Raw genomic sequence first — 18,667 nt, 5'->3', positions numbered from 1 at the left:
AAGCGATTGGTACCCTCAACGACCTGCGTCAGTGAAAATTTATAATAGGGAAAAGGAATATAACGCAAAACTTTGCGTAGGAGGCGCCACTAAGCACAATCTGAGGACCTACCGCGAAACAAGAAAATCGAAATTACGTTATCTACTTCTCTTAAGTGATAAAGAGGCAGATAACAAAATTTCGTTTTTCTGGTTTCGCGGTAAGCCCATTTTTTCCTTATTTTTTTATTTTATATTTTAACGCCATGCCCCATGGGTCTGCCATCCTCCGGATTAGTGCACTTACTTAACGCTAAGTTACCGTAAATTGTCCCCAAACGAGTACAACGGGCGCAAATTAGTTAATACAAAAAAAACTAATATTTTTTACGTAAGTTTTTCTATTACCAACTACCTACACATAACACAGCCTAATATATTTTTCTTTAGAATTAATACGCTCTCCGATTATTACGCATAGGTACATATTATGGATCTCGAAGTGGTCTTCACATTGAACGCGTATCGGCGTGCGAGAGGGACAGCGCTATATACGTGCATAACGCTGTGTGCAGGTTACATACGTAACGTTCGCAGTGCGTTAAGTACATGTGGTTAGCATGGAAACTCCAACAACTGTAGTGTAAGGTGTATGCCAAAAAAACTCAAATCGATGTACAGTTTAACCGTTTGGCACACGCATACTAGAAGTCGAAATGAAATTTTTGATCCGCAGTTCCTAAAAAAAAATCCCTTAGCAGTAAAAGTAGTTGCTGAGTCAAATTTTTTTGTATGGCCAAAAAAATTTTTTTAAGAAACCTATCCTGATGGATCATAATATGGTTTTTTTTAAGGCGATTCTAAAAATATACCACATTATTACATTTCAGTCATTTTTGTTTTTAATTAAAACAAAAATAAATTTCAAAACATACCAAGTTTGGGCTCCTCCGATACGATATGGCTGATTTTTTTTGTACAATACCTATGTTTCCTACCACAAATGATACGTGATACCCTTATATCTAACCATAAGAAAGCAATTATTAAAATAATTTCATTCCCATACAAAAAACATGACAGCAAACCTATTTATTTTTTTTGGAACTGCGGACAAAAATTTTGTTTTGACCTCTTGTTGCGTGTGCCAAATGGCTAAACTTGTACATCGAATCGATTTGCGGTTTTTCTTTGAAATTGGGCTCGTACGGCTTCCACTACTGAAGGCAATATAGGTACACAGCTTGCACATCCAATTAGGTAGCATTTAATGGGGTTGCGGACAAGTTTCCAGACAATTGGCGAGTTACAGAGGATGGTGAGGTTTAGATCGGTGAGGTGCGGTTTTAGTTGGTTTAGTATTCAAGAATTCCCAGTACGGGTGCGCTCCAAAAAGCTTCACATCTATTTATTCAGTGTTAAGAGTCCCCAGCAAGCTCGGCCGAATTTCACCTTCCCATACAAACGATGTTTCGTTCTCATTTTACAACTACGTGTTGGATTGTAATGAAACTTTGTACATACATGAGGTATATCTAGTCCTATAATTAGTTTATAAATATATAGCTCCAGTTTATAAAAAAAAACTAAATAGAGCAAAAACAATGTAAGTATGTATGTCTGTATGAAAAACTTAAATTCGCTGTATATTTTTAACTATGATATCTGAAGCTACATAAACTAATTACAGGACTAGATATACCTTATCCTATTGTAAGTACAGTTTCAGAGCAATCTAGATAGTCGTTTTAAAATAAGAGCGTAACTACGTTTGTATGGAGAACCGAGCTTGCCGGGGACTCTTAAACCAAATTCAACAAGTTAATGCTCTGGATATAATAACTGTATTGCGAACTCGTGTATCCTGACCCTCTTTGCAAGTATGCCGAAGTTCTTATCCTTGAAAAAGTTTCTACACACATCACGAAACTCGGAATTTCGGTCTTTATGTTTCAACTTGAAACAATTTAACTGAACTGCGACTATTTCCACTCCGGGCTTCAATTATTTAATGGTTTTCAGTGATAACGTATTATACAATAACTTCTTTGTAAGTCAGCAGGAAACAAGTCGGGGTTAATGCTGCATTAACGCGAGGCCGATTCTAATTTAACAATTAGTTACGGTTTCTATCGTGTTTTGACACGACCTCGACGATAGCTCACGCTGATTAGTGCGAGCAACATCGTGTCATTTGTCATCTCGCTCACGCTTATTGGTGCGTGTGAGATGCACTGTTCGTCGTTTCATTAGAGTCCGTGTAAAACTTCGCACCGACTTGAACAGGACAAAGTGAAGTGAGTGTCAGGAGTGGAAGTGAAGTGAGTGAGGAGGAGAAAAGTGAGGGTGTGTCATACATGAGCTTGACATTAGCCAAAGAGTAGGTATTGACTTGAAAACAGAATGTACTCTAGCAGGTTTGTACCTAATTAATAATGATTTAACAAAAGATTTTATATTAACAAACTTTGCTAACAAGCGAAACACAATTTTCTTCACCACACCAACCCTAGGAAAATACTTACTGTAAAATATTACAAATCAAATCAAGTTTTTTTAATTACATATCATTCAAAATCATCATTTTAAAATCAATTCTACTCACCGACATCAGAAATTAACTCAAAATTTGCATCAAATTACTTCGTCACTCTTGTGGATAATATGCAATTTTCTCTTCCGTTTTTATTTATTTATTTAAACTTTATTGCACGATATAAAAATTGTACAAAAGGCGGACTTAATGCCTTAAGGCATTCTCTACCAGTCAACCGCTAGTGTGGTGAAATAGTTATTTGTGCAACAAGAGAGGAAAGTTGGTTTTTCCTTGCGAGTGTTTATTTTGAGTCCCGAGAAAGCGAAAGATTCTATAATTGAATCACGAGCGAAGCGAGTGATTCTAAGGTAGAATCTTGAGCGTAGCGAGGGACTCAAAAACACGAGATGTAAAATAACTTTGCTCTCGTGTTGCACACATAATTTTTCACCTCAGTAGTGAGAACATATTAAAGGTTAAAATTAAGGTATTAAAGGTTAAAGGTATTTCAAATTACACAGAATAAACAGAAAAAAAAAGTATTATAATATGTACGATACGATACGGGTCGGGACCGGACCGGACCGGACCGTACCGTACCGGACCGTACCGGACCGTACCGTACCGTACCGTACCGTATCATACCATTAAAAAAATGTAATAAAAGTATGAAGTTCATGGCCTTCACTAAATTAAAAAGCTACATTGTTTCACTCCCTGGAGTGAGGAAAGTCGCACTTTGCTCACTCCAGGGAGTGACGAAAGTAGGCTTGTTCGAGCTGCTGAGGTGAAAATAAAATTGTATCATTGTGTGTATACAATCCGCAGAGAGGTCGTTATTCATTAGGCATAATATTAATACCTATGATGTTTTCTCAGACTAACCTGTTAGATTATATCTACTCTCACTCAAATCATTTCCGCACCGAAAACCACGATGTATGACTCATACGTCATTGTTCATAGAAATTCGACATTTGTCATTACAAATCCATGAAGAGTAAGCTTGGCCCGACTCGACAAGATCAAAATCAAGATTAAAATCATAACAAATTGGTAAAATCAAAATCGGCCTCCAAGACAGTGACAAACAACAAACATCCATCAGGGCACAATACATTTATCTCATTCTACCACATTAAGTGCGTTCTGAGGGTCTACCCCGAACCACGTTCGACGTGTTGGCTCTCTGTCGCACTTGTAACTTCGTACGTAAGTACCCCTCTGTGCTCATTGAGGCACTAATCCTCAAGTTGCCAGAGTTGCGAGTTCGAATCTCGCTTGCGGCGATAACTTTCCCTTGCTTTTTCTTTGTTTAAAAAACCGGCCAAGTGCGAGTCGGACTCGCGCACGAAGGGTTCCCGTACCATTACGCAAAGGGCAAAAATATCACGTTTGTTGTATGGAAGCCCCACTTAAATATAATATTTTATTCTGTTTTTAGTATTTGTTGTTATAGCGGCAACAGAAATACATCTGTGAAAATTTCAACTGTCTAGCTATCACGGTTCATGAGATACAGCCTGGTGACAGGCGGACGGACAGCGGAGTTAGTAATAGGGTACCGTTTTTACCCTTTGGCTACGGAACCCTAAAAATGCTATTTTTTATGCAGAATTTTAAGAACAATAATTTAGTTCGTACTTATCCGAAAAAGGAACATGGCAAACTTGGCAAGTTTAGTTTGACCGGTGTCACGTGTGTCGAAACGTCGGTAAATAAAGGTAACAAAATAAATTCGCGATAGACCCGATTTAAAATGTGAATTAATATGTTAAAAGCGTAAGCCGGAAACATGGAAGCTTTTTCGTATCATAAAGGGCGTTTTAACCCCTGTTTCCGATTTCATGTAACTTAAAAACCGGCCAAGTGCGAGTCGGACTCGCGCACGAAGGGTTCCGTGCCATTACGGAAAAAAACAGCAAAAAAATCACGTTTGTTGTATGGGAGCCCCATTTAAATATTTATATTATTCTGTTTTTAGTATTGGTTGTTATAGCGGCAACAGAAATACATCATCTGTGAAAATTTCAACTGTCTAGCTATCACGGTTCATGAGACAGACAGACAGACGGACAGACGGACAGCGGAGTCTTAGTAATAGGGTCCCGTTTTTACCCTTTGGGTACGGAACCCTAAAAAGACCAACGTCTACCCGCCGAAGTGCAGAGTAAAGCCCTATTTATTCCTAGTGGAAGATTCACGTATATCGATTTAGTAGGTACTCAAATTTAGTAAGAAAGAAAGAGATGGAAATAGATGAAAGTAAGATATCTGATTTCGCAGTAAACCCCCGGATAAAAACAGATGCTAACCGTCAGGACAACCTAATCCAGCTCTTGCCGGACTATGATACTACGGTTCGATGTCATAAATAAATAAGACGCTAAAGCGGAGTTTCCAACAAGCGAAACTTTCCAAGTGAAAAACATTTGGAAACTTCTCATATACTTGGTTGTTATGCATTCCCGTTTCTAAATGGAAGATTCCTTCATGTTGTGTAAAAACATCCAGAATTTTCCGAGGTTGTTTGCAACTTTATTAAACTTTCCGCAACTTGCATATATGTATGTAAGTATTTAGACAAAACCCGGTGTACCTAAAGCTTTTTATATTACTTCATAAGTGGACTTTAAACGTGTCAAGAAAATACCTTTCTTAAGGCAACTTGCACGTTCCAGGGTTAGCCAATTAGGAGTTAACCGTTTAAACTCGGAGTTAGGCTTAGAACGCACTGCGATTAATTCTTACGGTTTCAGTCTTTTAAGTGCGTGCGTTACACTTTTTGCGGTTCTGAAACAGCAAAAAAATAATCGCAGTGCGTGCTCAGCCTTAAAAGTACCTATATTTTAAACGGTTAACTCCGAGTTAGTTGGCTAACCCTGAAACGAGCATTATCGAGACAAGTCCAGATGTAAGTATAGTTTTACAATCTCCAAAAAAGTGAATTTAGTGGATGTACAAGCAAAATGGGCAAAATGTTATAGGTATAAAAATCCAAAGTATGACTGCTTGGCTTGTTTACACGTCGTTAACATAGGATAGGCATTGGGGATAATTTGCTGCCATCGCTTCCGCCGCTGGCAACCCGCCAGACCTACATTCTGGGTAAAGAATAAAAATGCAGAACTGGATCTTTGATTTTGCATCAATTTTTTTTATTACTTTTTTTAACCGCGACGGTAAAAGACTAAGCGTAGATAAAATTGAATTCCTTCAAGTGATGGCAGCACACAAGCATTTACCAGTAACTCCACGGCAAGGGAAAACATCTTGAGGAATCTTGGCTAATCTCAATAAGGACTAATAGGCAACATGCGAGATGGGAAGGTCAGTTAACATATGGCAGTGGTTTTCCTAAATGGGTCTTTAATTCTTAGGATCCGATTTCTGGGACCTGGGTGGACCCAGGCTGCAATAGATTAAAAGAGCTCTGCAGTTAAACACGAGAACCGAGGAAGCGAATTATGTCCCAACGCCACCACGCCAAATAGCCAATCGCAGCGCACACCTTTCCGCTTGCCCCCTAGAATTCAGCGGCGGTAGCACGGTCGCATTTTTATGCCTGTCACGTTCTAACAAGTATGTAAGTGCGAAAGTGACGGGCATAGTGACAGGCGATAAAAAATGAAATTGCTGCGCCCGCTGAGATACAAACATGCGCGACGCGACGTGCGATTTCGCATCATAACCGTGATAATGCATGTGGCGAAGCGAATAACGATACAAACATCATTTTTCCTGCGTCCACATATTCGCGTTCGCTAGTCTGGCAAAAAAGAGTAGAAATTAAAAAGTGGCCACACTGTAGTGTCGTCCCGTTTTTCTTAGATTGATTTGAAAGGGACGACACTACAGTGTTGCCACTTTTTAATTTCTACTCTTTTTTGCCAGACTGTACCAATTCACCTAGGGACTTGTGATGACTCGTCTCATATGTAAATGCGACATGAGGGGGGTAATCAACACATACGTTACGCGTCTGCTAGTTTTATTCTTACTACTCCTGCGTCCAACTGGCTAGGTAAAATTTTAGTGGAAGCTTTTGTCATTCATTCAGCCCGGATCCTATTGAATTTTGTGGAAGGATAATATATTAGAGATTTAACTGAATTTACATGCAGTAACTTGAATGAGTACCCAATGTGAATATCTAAAGTAGTAAGGTATTTTACGGTAATAGGGTTGTTTCCATCTACACATCTTACGGCAGAATTGTATCCCAATTCTTGTGGATTATAAGAACATGTTAAACTACCTTTAGTGGACCTCTAATGACCATATTTTTCTCAGAATAATGACTAAAGCATAGAAGTAGGGCAAAAATGCTTCGCAAATATGTATACCCGTACTTTACTTCCTTACGAATTAGATAATGTGTCGAAAAGAGATGCATATATGCTTGTTATTTCTCATTTACGTACGGTGTCATAAGTTTGATAATTTGTTAGGGATGTAACTGAGTCGACTTTTTATATCGATAAATTTTGCATAAGTTTATGTGCCGTGTAAAAGAATAATCACGAAGTTGGCAAATTGATAATAGTCTGGCTAATGAAAGTTGAACCTGAAAAAACGCGGCAATTTCAAGAAATCTGTAGCAGGCGGCTCGTTGAATACAAGGATTGCATAACTTTTATACTTTTTATAATTTTCATATTCTAAAAATCATTAAAAAGTATAAAAATTATGCAATCCTTGGAATCAAAGAGCCGCCTGATATGAGGATTAATGCATGTACCTAATATAGCTTTTATCTCATCTGCAGTCTACCACTCAGAACCGTCTAACTATACCTCTCGTTTTTTTATCATTAGAAAGAAGGCGAGCGATCTTAACGTGTCGTTTTATCGAAAAACACTTTAAAAATAAGTCACAACAAATATAATATACGATAATTTACATACTTTTGCTTTCATAAGTAAAATATTGCTATATTTATAAAAAAACTTGTCAATAAAAAGACACATGGAAATGGTTTACCGTTTTTTCTAATGCTAAAAGACTAAGTATAGTTTCTAGTCATGTACAGTCAGCTGCAGAGAAAAGGCACCCCCCCCCTGCATACAAAGTTCTGTAAATTAGTATGGACGTGGGGTACCTTTTCTCTGCAGCTGACTGTACCAAATAGGAAATGAAAAAAAAAACGTTCGTGTAATATATTTTTTTTATTTAATAATAGGGAATATTACGCGAAACTCGGCGTAGGTGGCGCCACTATCACAATCTGAGGGTCTATCGCGAAACAAGAAAATCGAACTTTCGTTATCTAACATCTCTGTCACTCTTGCGTATTCGAGCGATAAAGAGGCAGCTAGATAACGAAATTTCGGATTCGAGTTTTCCGGTAGGTCCCCTGAAAACTTGTCAAAAACCTGTTAAAGGTACAGTATAAATAAGTTACTCTACGGTGCACTAAAAAAGCTAGTACTGCACTCTGGTGGCAGAACATTGCAGTAATATCCCCTATTCCTCGTCCTTTGGAAATCTGAAATAAAAAGTTGAGTTTTGTGAGATAGGTAAACCAACAATATTAATTAAAGGAACATTCATCAATGATCATTAATGTCTTTTTTATTAGGGTTCCGTACCCAAAGGGTAAAAACGGGACCCTATTACTAATACTTCGCTGTCCGTCTGTCTGTCACCAGGCTGTATCTCATGAACCGTGATAGCTAGACAGTTGAAATTTTCACAGATGATGTATTTCTGCTGCCGCTATAACAACAAATACTAAAAAGTACGGTCCCCTTGGTGCGCACGTCCGACCCGCACTTGACCGGTTTTTAGTATTAAACTATAGTCTGGCAAACACAATCTGTCAGTAAGTAAGAACAAAGAAAACTATAGGTACAGTCGAAGGCAAAAATATCGATCCAGACAAATGGCTTAAAAATATGTGAACACGATTTTATTGTCTAAGCGTACACATATTTTTGAGACTTTGGGAATGTATATATATTTATGCCCTTGACTGTACTCATCAATTAAAATGAGACAGTCCTGGGCCAAACTATAAGAAAGCTGTAAATGTCGATAGGTTATTGATCTGAGGTCGATACATCACTATGCCAAAAATATAACCTTTCATACTTAGCAGAAAAGTTCGAAAATATATGCAAAAATCTATATAGACTTGAATGCAAGTAATAATTACATAAACAACATATCGATTTCTATGTTTAGGGTCAGGTCCTATAAATAAATTTCTTCAAAATTGAACAAAACTCACCGATTAAAGGTTATCGGTTCATGCGTATTTTCTTTTCTTCCTGTATGCGATTTACAGCCCTCGATCACACAAGACATTATCACAAAGGGAACTTCAAACCATTACAAATAAAAACTCAGCACGTTTTCCAACAATCTTTCAGGAATAGCAAAAATATAATTAAAATAAACCAAGATGACCGCTGAAACATCCCGAAATATTTCAACTAAAATAATACGACTATGTCAAGTTGTTACAGTTGACACCTACCTGTGAAATAACGAACTTATATTTTATTTGGCTGGATTATATTATAGAACCACATAGGACCATTTGACATTTCCCTCAGTTTATCTTATGACAATACTGAAAAAAACGAAAGAACTTGCGGATTGTTGTCTCACTCACTCATAGACAAAAAGTAATAACGTGTTGTGAATACGATATCTTTTACCAAGCTTTTATTTTTGCCCGGCTTCTTTGCTTTAGTCATTATTCTGAGATATTTTTATACAAATTGAATTTAAAATATCTTTTGACACACATCACGTGACCCAAGTCGAAACGTTGAAGATGGTGACAGACGGACGGACGGACAGTGGAGTCTTAGTACTTAATAGGGTCCGGTTTTTACCCTTTGGGTACCGAACCCTAAAAAATAACGCACTATAAGGTTTACGTACAATAAAGGTTGTTGACTGTACTTACTATAGTTGGTCAAACCAAATTGGCAGTAAATAAGAACTAAAAAAATTATACTCACCCTTTTCTTTTGGGTGCTAGTACTAGTGTAAGACAAAGATAGTATGATTCTCTCTGTCTATGTTTGAAATGAGACAGTCCTTTGACAAACTATACCTATTTTTTTAATAATTAAAAATATTTTACATGCATCTATAACAATAAAAGTAAACTAGCTCATGGAGACTATATAAAGGAGCCAAATCTCTATGTATGAAAAGTGTCGATCAAAAAACAGTAATTAGGCGGCGCCACCATACACTGAAATACTACCAAAAACAACCTACGTAATTTGGTCGGGATATTTGTTGCCTTATATGGTTCATGTTATACTCATGTCCCAGAGCCTAACTAGCGCCACCGGAGAGATTAGGAACTATTATTTAAAGCTGAAAGCGGTCACTTTTGCAACAATTCTGCCATAAGAGATGGGCATCCTTTCTATACCATCCATACTATAGCTTTCTAGGCATTTTTGACACAATAGGGTATTTGACTGTATTTAAAATAAATTATTTTACAACATGCATGAAATAAAGCACCAGATGATTAATGGAGTAACGTAGACAGCAGTTATATTTAGACACAGTTTCTATTTTAAAACCCGTACAAAACTATAAAGAGTAGGTAATTTGATTGTGACGTCACATGCTAGTGTTTCATCTAAATTCCTTAGTAGTATGGACGGTATAGAAAGGACAATCTCTTATGGCAGAACTATTGCAAAAGTGACCAGCTTTCAGCTGTAAATAATAGTTCCTAATATCTCCGGTGGCGCTAGTTAGGCTCTGGGACATAAGTATAACATGAACCCATTGAACCATATACGGCAACAAATAACCCGACCAAATTACGTAGGTTGTTTTTGGTAGTATTTCGGTGTATGGTGGCGCCGCCTAATTACTGTTTTTTGATAGACACTTTTCATACATAGATATTTGGCTCCCTTTATATAGTCTCCATGCTTAGTAGCAAAATCGTTTTGACAATTCGAAAAAAGAAACTGATTTGACTAGTAGTCAAATTACCTATTTTTTATAGTTTTATACGGGTTTTAAAATAGAAATTGTGTCTAAAAATAACTACTGTCTACGTTTCTCTATAAATCCCTGTGCCCTTACAGGGTCTATATTCCATGTAAATGTAATATTTTGGCAATAAAGATATTTGAAGTTTGACGTTTGAAAATCTTCAGATGCTCTATTTCTTGCATGGTATAAAATAATTTATAGTTAGTCAAGCAAATCTTGTCAGTAGAAAAAGGCGCGAAATTCAAATTTTCTATGGGGCGATATCCCTTCGCGCCTACATTTTTCAAATTTGCCGCCTTTTTCTACTGACAAGATTTGCTTGACCAGCTATATTTTAAATACAGTCAAATACTCTATTGTGCAAACGCCATAAACATTGGTATAGTATCTCTGAAGAAGAGTAATGTAATGCTGATAATAATGCCATCTTTGGGTTATGCTTGACATATATTCCTCAACCGTGGTGCCCTGCTTTGCTAAAATGCGGTATCTCAATTGAAAATTGAATGCAAATAAGTACCTTAAATTTTAAGCATAAAGTTCCATTTCCAGTTCATTCGTTTTTGAGATAATGCCTTTTAGCATAAGGAGGGCTGAGTGTGGCTAGGTATAATTCTTGTATGTAGATGGTAGAAAACAAAATATACCAAACAAATATTTAAGCAGTTAACTTAATCGTATGTAATTAAATCTAGATGAATATATTTTAATAAGAAATGTTTTGATAGTGTTACTAACCTTACGTTGCAAATGAACTAGGAAACAAATTAAATTTGAAACGTAAGTAGGTTTTTTAATATATAGTGCAAATACCGTAAAATGACAGATTGACGTATTTTGACGAATAAAAAAACCAATTGACGTTTGGTTTGACGGGAATTTTCAAAATTAATATTATTCCCAATATTTCTTTATATGTGATAAAGCCAAGCTTTTACTCATACGAATAAAAAAACGCCGGCAAGCCGAAAGAAAAGAAATGGCACCGCGCCGATGCTGTGTGCCTTCTTGTACATCGGTACAAGGACAAGGTAAGTAAAGTTTCAAGTAATTACTTTATCGTGGTGCTCCTGAACATCTATTTATTATTTAATATTTGTCGCATAAAAAATACAGGCTGCAAAAGGCAGCTTTGATAGGAGCATTCTCTAGGTACCAGTAGCTTCGGGCAAAGCACAATATGTATTTATACATTGTTGGCGGTGGTAGGTATTTATATTGTAAGTTGTAATTGTAATACTTCAAAATTATGAGCAGCTAGGACTAGTGCTTATTTCCCTTTGTGTAAGGTAGATTGGGATAATAATAATAGATTTAAAATACTAAAAACAAAGAAAAATTATACAACTGGCGGACTTAATACTAAATGCCATTCTCTTAATATTAAACTTTTTCTGCTACTTTTATGGCTCAATGGATAGTAATACAAATTGCTTTGCTTTTTCATTACATTTCATGTAATTTTCATGTCATATAATATAATTTTATAAATGGGAAAGCAACTCTGTCTGTCTGTTACGTACCTCTTCAAGCTTAAACTGCTAAACCGAATTAGATGAAATGAATGCAGATAGTTTAGGGCCCAAGGAAGGACAAAACAGTTTTTATCGACCAGTATCGTCGTCGTTCCACGCAGACGAAGTCGCGGGTAGAAGCTAGTTGGATATATTGCTCAATACATTATGAAAATACCATTTGAAAATAAGACTAGACTTAGGTTTGACAGACGCTTGTAATATGACAGACGTTACTGAAACTTATTGAAATGTATACATACCTGTTTTATGCTTCTAGGATTACCTTTGCATGGGTTTCCGAACCCTGGTAAGCCCGATGAAATCGAAAGGTTTCGCACGTGGGTTATGAAAATCGGTGGCACCATCGTTGGCGAAAAAAATGAAGATATCTTCAACAATCGTCGCGTATGCCATCGGCATTTTGAAGAAAGACATACCTTTCCCAATCAGAGACTTACAAAATTGGCAATTCCATCTCTGAATATACCTGGTAATTATACGTCTAACTAATACATCGTAGTAAACAATAAGACGCCGTCATACAAAAAAAAGTTATTACGATCTCATTTTAAAACAATAACATGTTGAAATAACATAAAAGTTGACATGGACATTAAAGTAGAATTAGACCAACATAAGTCTGGTGCGATTTTGATAGCTCAGACTGTGCAAGTGTTATTTCAAACGTCATAATTTCATAGAAGTTTTACATAACACTTGCACAGTCTATCAAATCCCTGCAGACTTATGTTGGTCTAACACCTAGGTATGTTACATTACATTTTCGTTGTTATAAAATATAAATTGTCATACAAAAAAAATTGAGCGAGTAGAAGTTTTGCAGGTATTACTTCTACTCGCTACTTTAAAATATGAACGTAACTTAGGTTTTAAGTTAGCGGCAAATTTTTTCTGAGTCTTAAGTAAGTAGTGGTCATTATGTTATCCATTTTAAGCTCGTTTAAGTTGCTTACTTCGACCCTATTTAAAGCTTTATGGCCTGTACTGAACAATCTTAAGTAGGTACAGTCGACGTCAAAAATATGTTTACATTTTTCGCCGTATTACAAAGGAGTAAGATGCAAAAGTGTAAACATATCTTTGACGTCGACTGTACATGTTTATTATAAAACTCAAATAGAACCCTGTTGAAATCTCCACTACCGTTTCTTCTCTCCATCTTTAACAGGTTGTATCTTAAATTGTAGGTATGTTCTTCTCTGAACTCCAAAATCAACATGTAGGTAATAGCCGAGGCAGATTTCAGTACGCCTCTCGCTACAAATGTTTGATGGTGTATTGCATTTCTTTGACTGTACCATTACTTTAGGCGTGCATGCTGCTGCTTCGCGTCCAAGTATTCCAGACGTACAAGGGCATACTTCACCTACAACTGTTGAAGCTGCAACACCACAGTCTAACTCTAAAGCTGCTACACATGGTAGGTTTATTTATTGAATATTGTCTCTGCCCTATACATATAGACAAAGTCTCTTTCCTTTAATAAATCGACCTGCAACCTGCTAAAATAAGGAACATTAAGTTATTCCTACAAACGCCACAAACAATATTAAGCGTTAAATTGTATCGCCGTTTTAAACATATTTTCTATAACTAATTGTGTAATTCTCGTTACTGAGGGCCTACCGCGATCGACGTTCGACGTGTTGCCTCTCTGTCGCACTTGTAAATTCGTAACGTACGTAACATAAGTGTGACAGGGAGGCAACACATCAACGTGGTTAGCGGTAGGCCCTCTGTTAATTAGTTAGGGTAAATATATCTACAGACGTGCACCTGACATATGTATGTATAAAACGATAACAAAATTATCTCAGTTAGTTATCATTTGCGCGTTCATTTCGCTCGGACTTGTCTATACATGTATTAGCGCGATCGAGATGCACGCGCGAATGATAACTAAACTTTATAATGATGGCAGTAGGTACATTATTCAGATATCGTGTTGGTGTCAGGTGCACGTTTGATATGGCATATTAGATCTATAATTTATAATACTCGTTAGTCTGAGTCTTTTATAATTATTGTGCGGTGATGTTCATTAAACGTAACTAAATTATGTTTCAGGATCAACACCTATAAGATCAAAATGTCCTTCCACAATGTCAACAATGGAACGTGAATTAAGAGATACCTTGGCAACAACTAAAGCCACTTTAAGGAGATGCAATAAATCAAAGAACACGTTTAAGACTCGATTAATGTTGGCAAACAAAGTAATGAAGACCGAGGCTTTCCAGGTGGTGGAGAGCCAAATGTCCCCTGCTGCAAAAACATTTTTTAAAATGCAGATCAGCCAGTTTGGAAAAAAAGCAAGAGGTCGAAGATTTACTTTGGAAGAAAAAATATTTGCCCTCTCGGTATTCAAGCCTTGTCCAAAAGCTTACAGATTGCTTGAAAAAATTTGCATCTTACCGAAACGAAGAACTTTAGAGAAAATTTTACAAAAAGTGCAGTTATTCCCGGGAGTAAATGAAATCATTTTTGAAAATTTAAAAAAAAGAGTACGAAAAATGCCTCATCATCATAGATTTTGCACATTAGTTTTTGACGAGATGGCATTAACACCTCATATATGTTTTGACAAAACCAAAGACCAAATTTATGGATTTTTAGATAACGGAGTAAAAAGGGAAAAAATATTTTCCAACCATGTGTTGGTGTTCATGGTACGAGGTGTTATCAAAAAATATAAGCAGCCGGTTGCATTTACTTTCTGTTCAAACACAACCAAGACGAATGACCTTAAAAGACAAATTGAAGAAGTAACAAAAAAGGTTCTAGAATCTGGTCTTAACGTCATAGGCACCATATGCGATCAAGGTGCGACCAACATGGCTGCGATAAATCTACTGATAAAGGAAACGCAAGAGACATATTTGGCGCGTAATGAAGAATATAAAGGAGGATTTTTCGAGATAAGTGGCAGGAAAATTTACCCGATTTATGACCCACCTCATTTAATGAAAGGAATACGCAATAATTTGCTGACTAAAGACTTAGAGTATGTTCAGGACAAAAAAATTAAAAGAGCCAAATGGGCACACTTGGAGGCACTGTATAGACGAGGCCCAAGTTATAAAGGAGTACGACTGGCTAGTAAATTGACTGCAGAACACGTTACATCAAATCGTATACCAAAGATGAAGGTTAAATTCTGTACGCAAGTATTCAGTGAAAACGTAGGGGCCACCATGGGATACATGGCAGGTTTGTAAAATGTTAATAACGAAACTTAAGTCCCCGGTAAGCTCGGTTCTCCATTGTACAAACGTAGTTACGCTCTCATTTTAAAACGACTAGCTAGATTGCTCTGAAACTTTGTACTAACAATAGGATAAGGTATATCTAGGTCTTTAATTAGTTTATGTAATTTCAGATACAATAGTTAAAAAAATAGAGCGAATTTAAGTTTTTCACACAAAACTTGTTTTTGCTCTTTTTCGATTGTTTCATAAACTGTAGACTGAGCACATGATTGGCGCGACAGTATCTCGCCGCGAGATAGACTACCCCTCTTTTACTAACTGTATGAATTAAAGGGGGACGGGTAGTCTATGTCGCGGCGAGATACTCTCGCGCCAATCATGTGCTAGCCCGGCTGGAGCTATATAAACTAATTACAGACCTAGATATACCTCATGTCATTGTATGTGCAAGGTTTCATTACAATCCAACACGTAGTTTTAAAATGAGAACGAAACTCCGTTTGTATGGGAAGGTGAAATTCGGCCGAGCTTGCCGGGGACTCTTAAAATGTTAATACGGGTCACTCACGTACTTTCGTTCATTTTCTTCAACGATGACGCTTCCACACGCGTTGACTAAATCTCGGTCAGACAAAGTTGACAGTGACCCGTTTAATGTATTGAATAAATTGTAAAATATTTATATGCTTAAGTATATTGAAATGGCGCTAATTAAAAAATGATTTTAGTTATAGTGTCCTCAAATGTACCGACCTATCTCAATAAGTAAAATGTAATTTTTCTTTTGAGACAAATAAATATCTTTAACCCGATATAAATATATATTAAAAACATATATATTTATATAGGTACAGATTTTTAGGTAAACATAAAATTAGACAAATTGGCATATTTTCTTCCTTTTCCTCTATATAAAAAAAAAACTTTTTGTAATTCGACAAGATCTTAATTGTAGATAACATTTTCAGGTGTTAAACAACTGCCGAAAGAAAGCTGCGACACGGCAGATATCCTGCTCTTCTTCGACAAGCTGTTTGACTCTGTCAATGGTAATTTTAGTGAGCCTAAAAAAGGAAAGATATACCGATGCGCTGTGAAACCCAGGTCACCGCACCGAAAATTGTGGATAAAGAGCCTGAAAGTCCTTAAAACCATGAAATATGTCACCAAAAATGGGTCGAAATCAGTAGTTCCATCAATATCAAGTTGGATCAAAACTATCGAAGCTTTTCAAGCCATCACAAAATACTTGCACTCACTTGGCTTGAATTCATTGCTGCTGCGAAACTTTAATCAGGATCCCATAGAAAACTTTTTTGGTGCAATTAGGGCTCATGGTTTAAGAAACACTAAACCAAGTGTGTACACGTTTATAAACTCATATAAAGCCCTAATGATTAATAATTTGACCTCACCTCATTCCATCGGGTCCAATTGTGAGGAAGACGATAATTATTGTCTTCAGTCTTTAAGATTTTTCTTAACTGAGAAAATAGCAGTTCCTGACTTAGATGAATTGACTGTAGACAATGCTCATTTAATGATTGAGATTATAGACACAGAAAATTTAATTAAAACTCAAAAAGAGAAATCTGCAGCAGTGGCATATTGTAGCGGATGGCTAATAAAATTATCAAAAAAGAAAATATACAAAAATTGCCCCAAATGCAAGTGCGACTTAGAAAGCGACAACTTACAAGTATTTCACGAATACATCAAAATAAGAGAATACAGGCATGACAAAACTTGGCTTTTATATCCAACGAGACCGATTTTCGATATTTTTTGCCAAATGGAGAATATTACTCTTAAAGTTTTAAAGGTCTCTTGCCACATAAGAAGGCTCACCGAATACATAGAATTAATCGCAGCAATACATTTAGATTTTTCCTTTTTGACATGTGAAAAACATGGCGAGGAGTTGACGAAGTTTATGTTAAAACGAAGCATCATATTTTTTATCAATAATTGGTGCAGAGAAATAAATGAGATTTTAATGGGCAAAACCACATTTTGGGACCAGGAGGACGAGATGAAAAAGACCGCCTATGAATATTATTTAAAACACAAAGTCAGGAGATAGATAAAGGGGATCCCATGCCCCAATGACCTTTGATCGAAATCCCTTAGTTTTCTAATGTCTTTTGTAGCTTATCATATTAACAGTAACGGCTTTAAGCAATATAATTACTTCAAAATTCGTTGTTTTCGAGCTATTTGGCATCAAAGAACAATTTTAGTGTTAATTATTTTAAAATCCTTAGACAAATTTTTAGGGACGTCAAAGACTAGAAGAATAGTGTTTTTTTAGACAATGTTTAAAAAAATCATAAATAAATAAGTATTCATTTCTTTCAAAGTCCGGTAGGCAAAAATGGAGATAAAAGATTGAAGAACCAAAAGTAGAAGGAGATATGATTCAAAAGTTGTCAAATATCGATGAAAACCTCGAGTAGCCCCTTAATGAATAGAATCAGGCGTTACTTTGTGAAAATCCATATTAATTAATACAAAAATATTTATTTGCGTACTTATTTTTGCGGTGGGAACATTAATTGCATGTAAAAATGCGCAAGTATAACGGGTGACCACTGATTGACTAGCACGTTAACTTTTCGAGGATTAGCAAAGTAATATAGTATACACAGTATGCGCTGCCTTAGTGACTGGGAACGTGTGTAAATAATCACTTATATTGTATAATATATTATACTTGAACTAATGTCAGTTTTCTTTCATTTGTTGAAAATTAAAACTGATTTGTGTAATTTTCTGTGCAACGGACGACAAAGATTACTACATAAATCAGTTTCCAATAATAAAATTGTTAAGGTGAAGGGGGCGAAGTGCGCCTGCCGTGTAAGTGTGCCTATCTATATAGTCTATATAGATATATAGGGGTAGGCGCACTTACACGGCAGGCGCACTCCGCCCCCTTCACCTTACCTGCAGGTAAAGAGCCCACGAGTATGCGCATGTGTGTGTGGGTGTGTGTGTAGTGTGTACATGTGTGCGTGTTTTCTACTATAGTCTCATTAGTTGAGAGCAGGACCGCTAGAGGCAGCACTAGTAGAGACGTGAACGTGAAATGTCCGAGAGTTTCTTATCTATTACAGTAATAACATATACTAATCTATGTAAACATGCAATTATTTGCTAATGCGACTCTTGCAAAACCGAAATCAGTACTGTGTATTATAGGCTTTACTATAGTTTGTCAAAGTACTGTCTCATTTCAAGCATAGACAGAGAGAATCATACTATGTTTGTCTTACACTAGTACTAGAACCCAAAAGAAAAGGATGAGTATAGTTTTTTTTTTTGTTCTTATTTACTGCCAATTTGGTTTCGCCAACTATATATCTACCAAATATCTACATCAATTTATAATTGGCCAATAACCTAGAATCAATCAATCATTA

General features: G+C 36.4%; 1 protein-coding gene across 1 annotated transcript in view; it reads left to right on the top strand.

The window, feature by feature from the left end:
• The window catches only part of LOC134754051 (heme transporter FLVCR2-like), a 392,641-nt gene extending 381,807 nt beyond the window's left edge, over positions 1 to 10,834 (top strand). The window contains exon 7 of the mRNA XM_063690113.1: positions 10,700 to 10,834. The gene's annotated coding sequence lies outside the window, so the exon portion shown is untranslated. The remainder of the gene's footprint in view (positions 1 to 10,699) is intronic.
• Positions 10,835 to 18,667: the final 7,833 nt, after the last annotated feature.

Source organism: Cydia strobilella, chromosome 2 (genome assembly GCF_947568885.1).
Source record: "Cydia strobilella chromosome 2, ilCydStro3.1, whole genome shotgun sequence".
In the NCBI taxonomy this organism is placed as follows: Eukaryota; Metazoa; Arthropoda; class Insecta; order Lepidoptera; family Tortricidae; genus Cydia; species Cydia strobilella.
The sequence above is the reverse complement of the archived record's forward strand: the minus strand, read 5'-3'. Positions and strand labels throughout refer to the sequence as shown.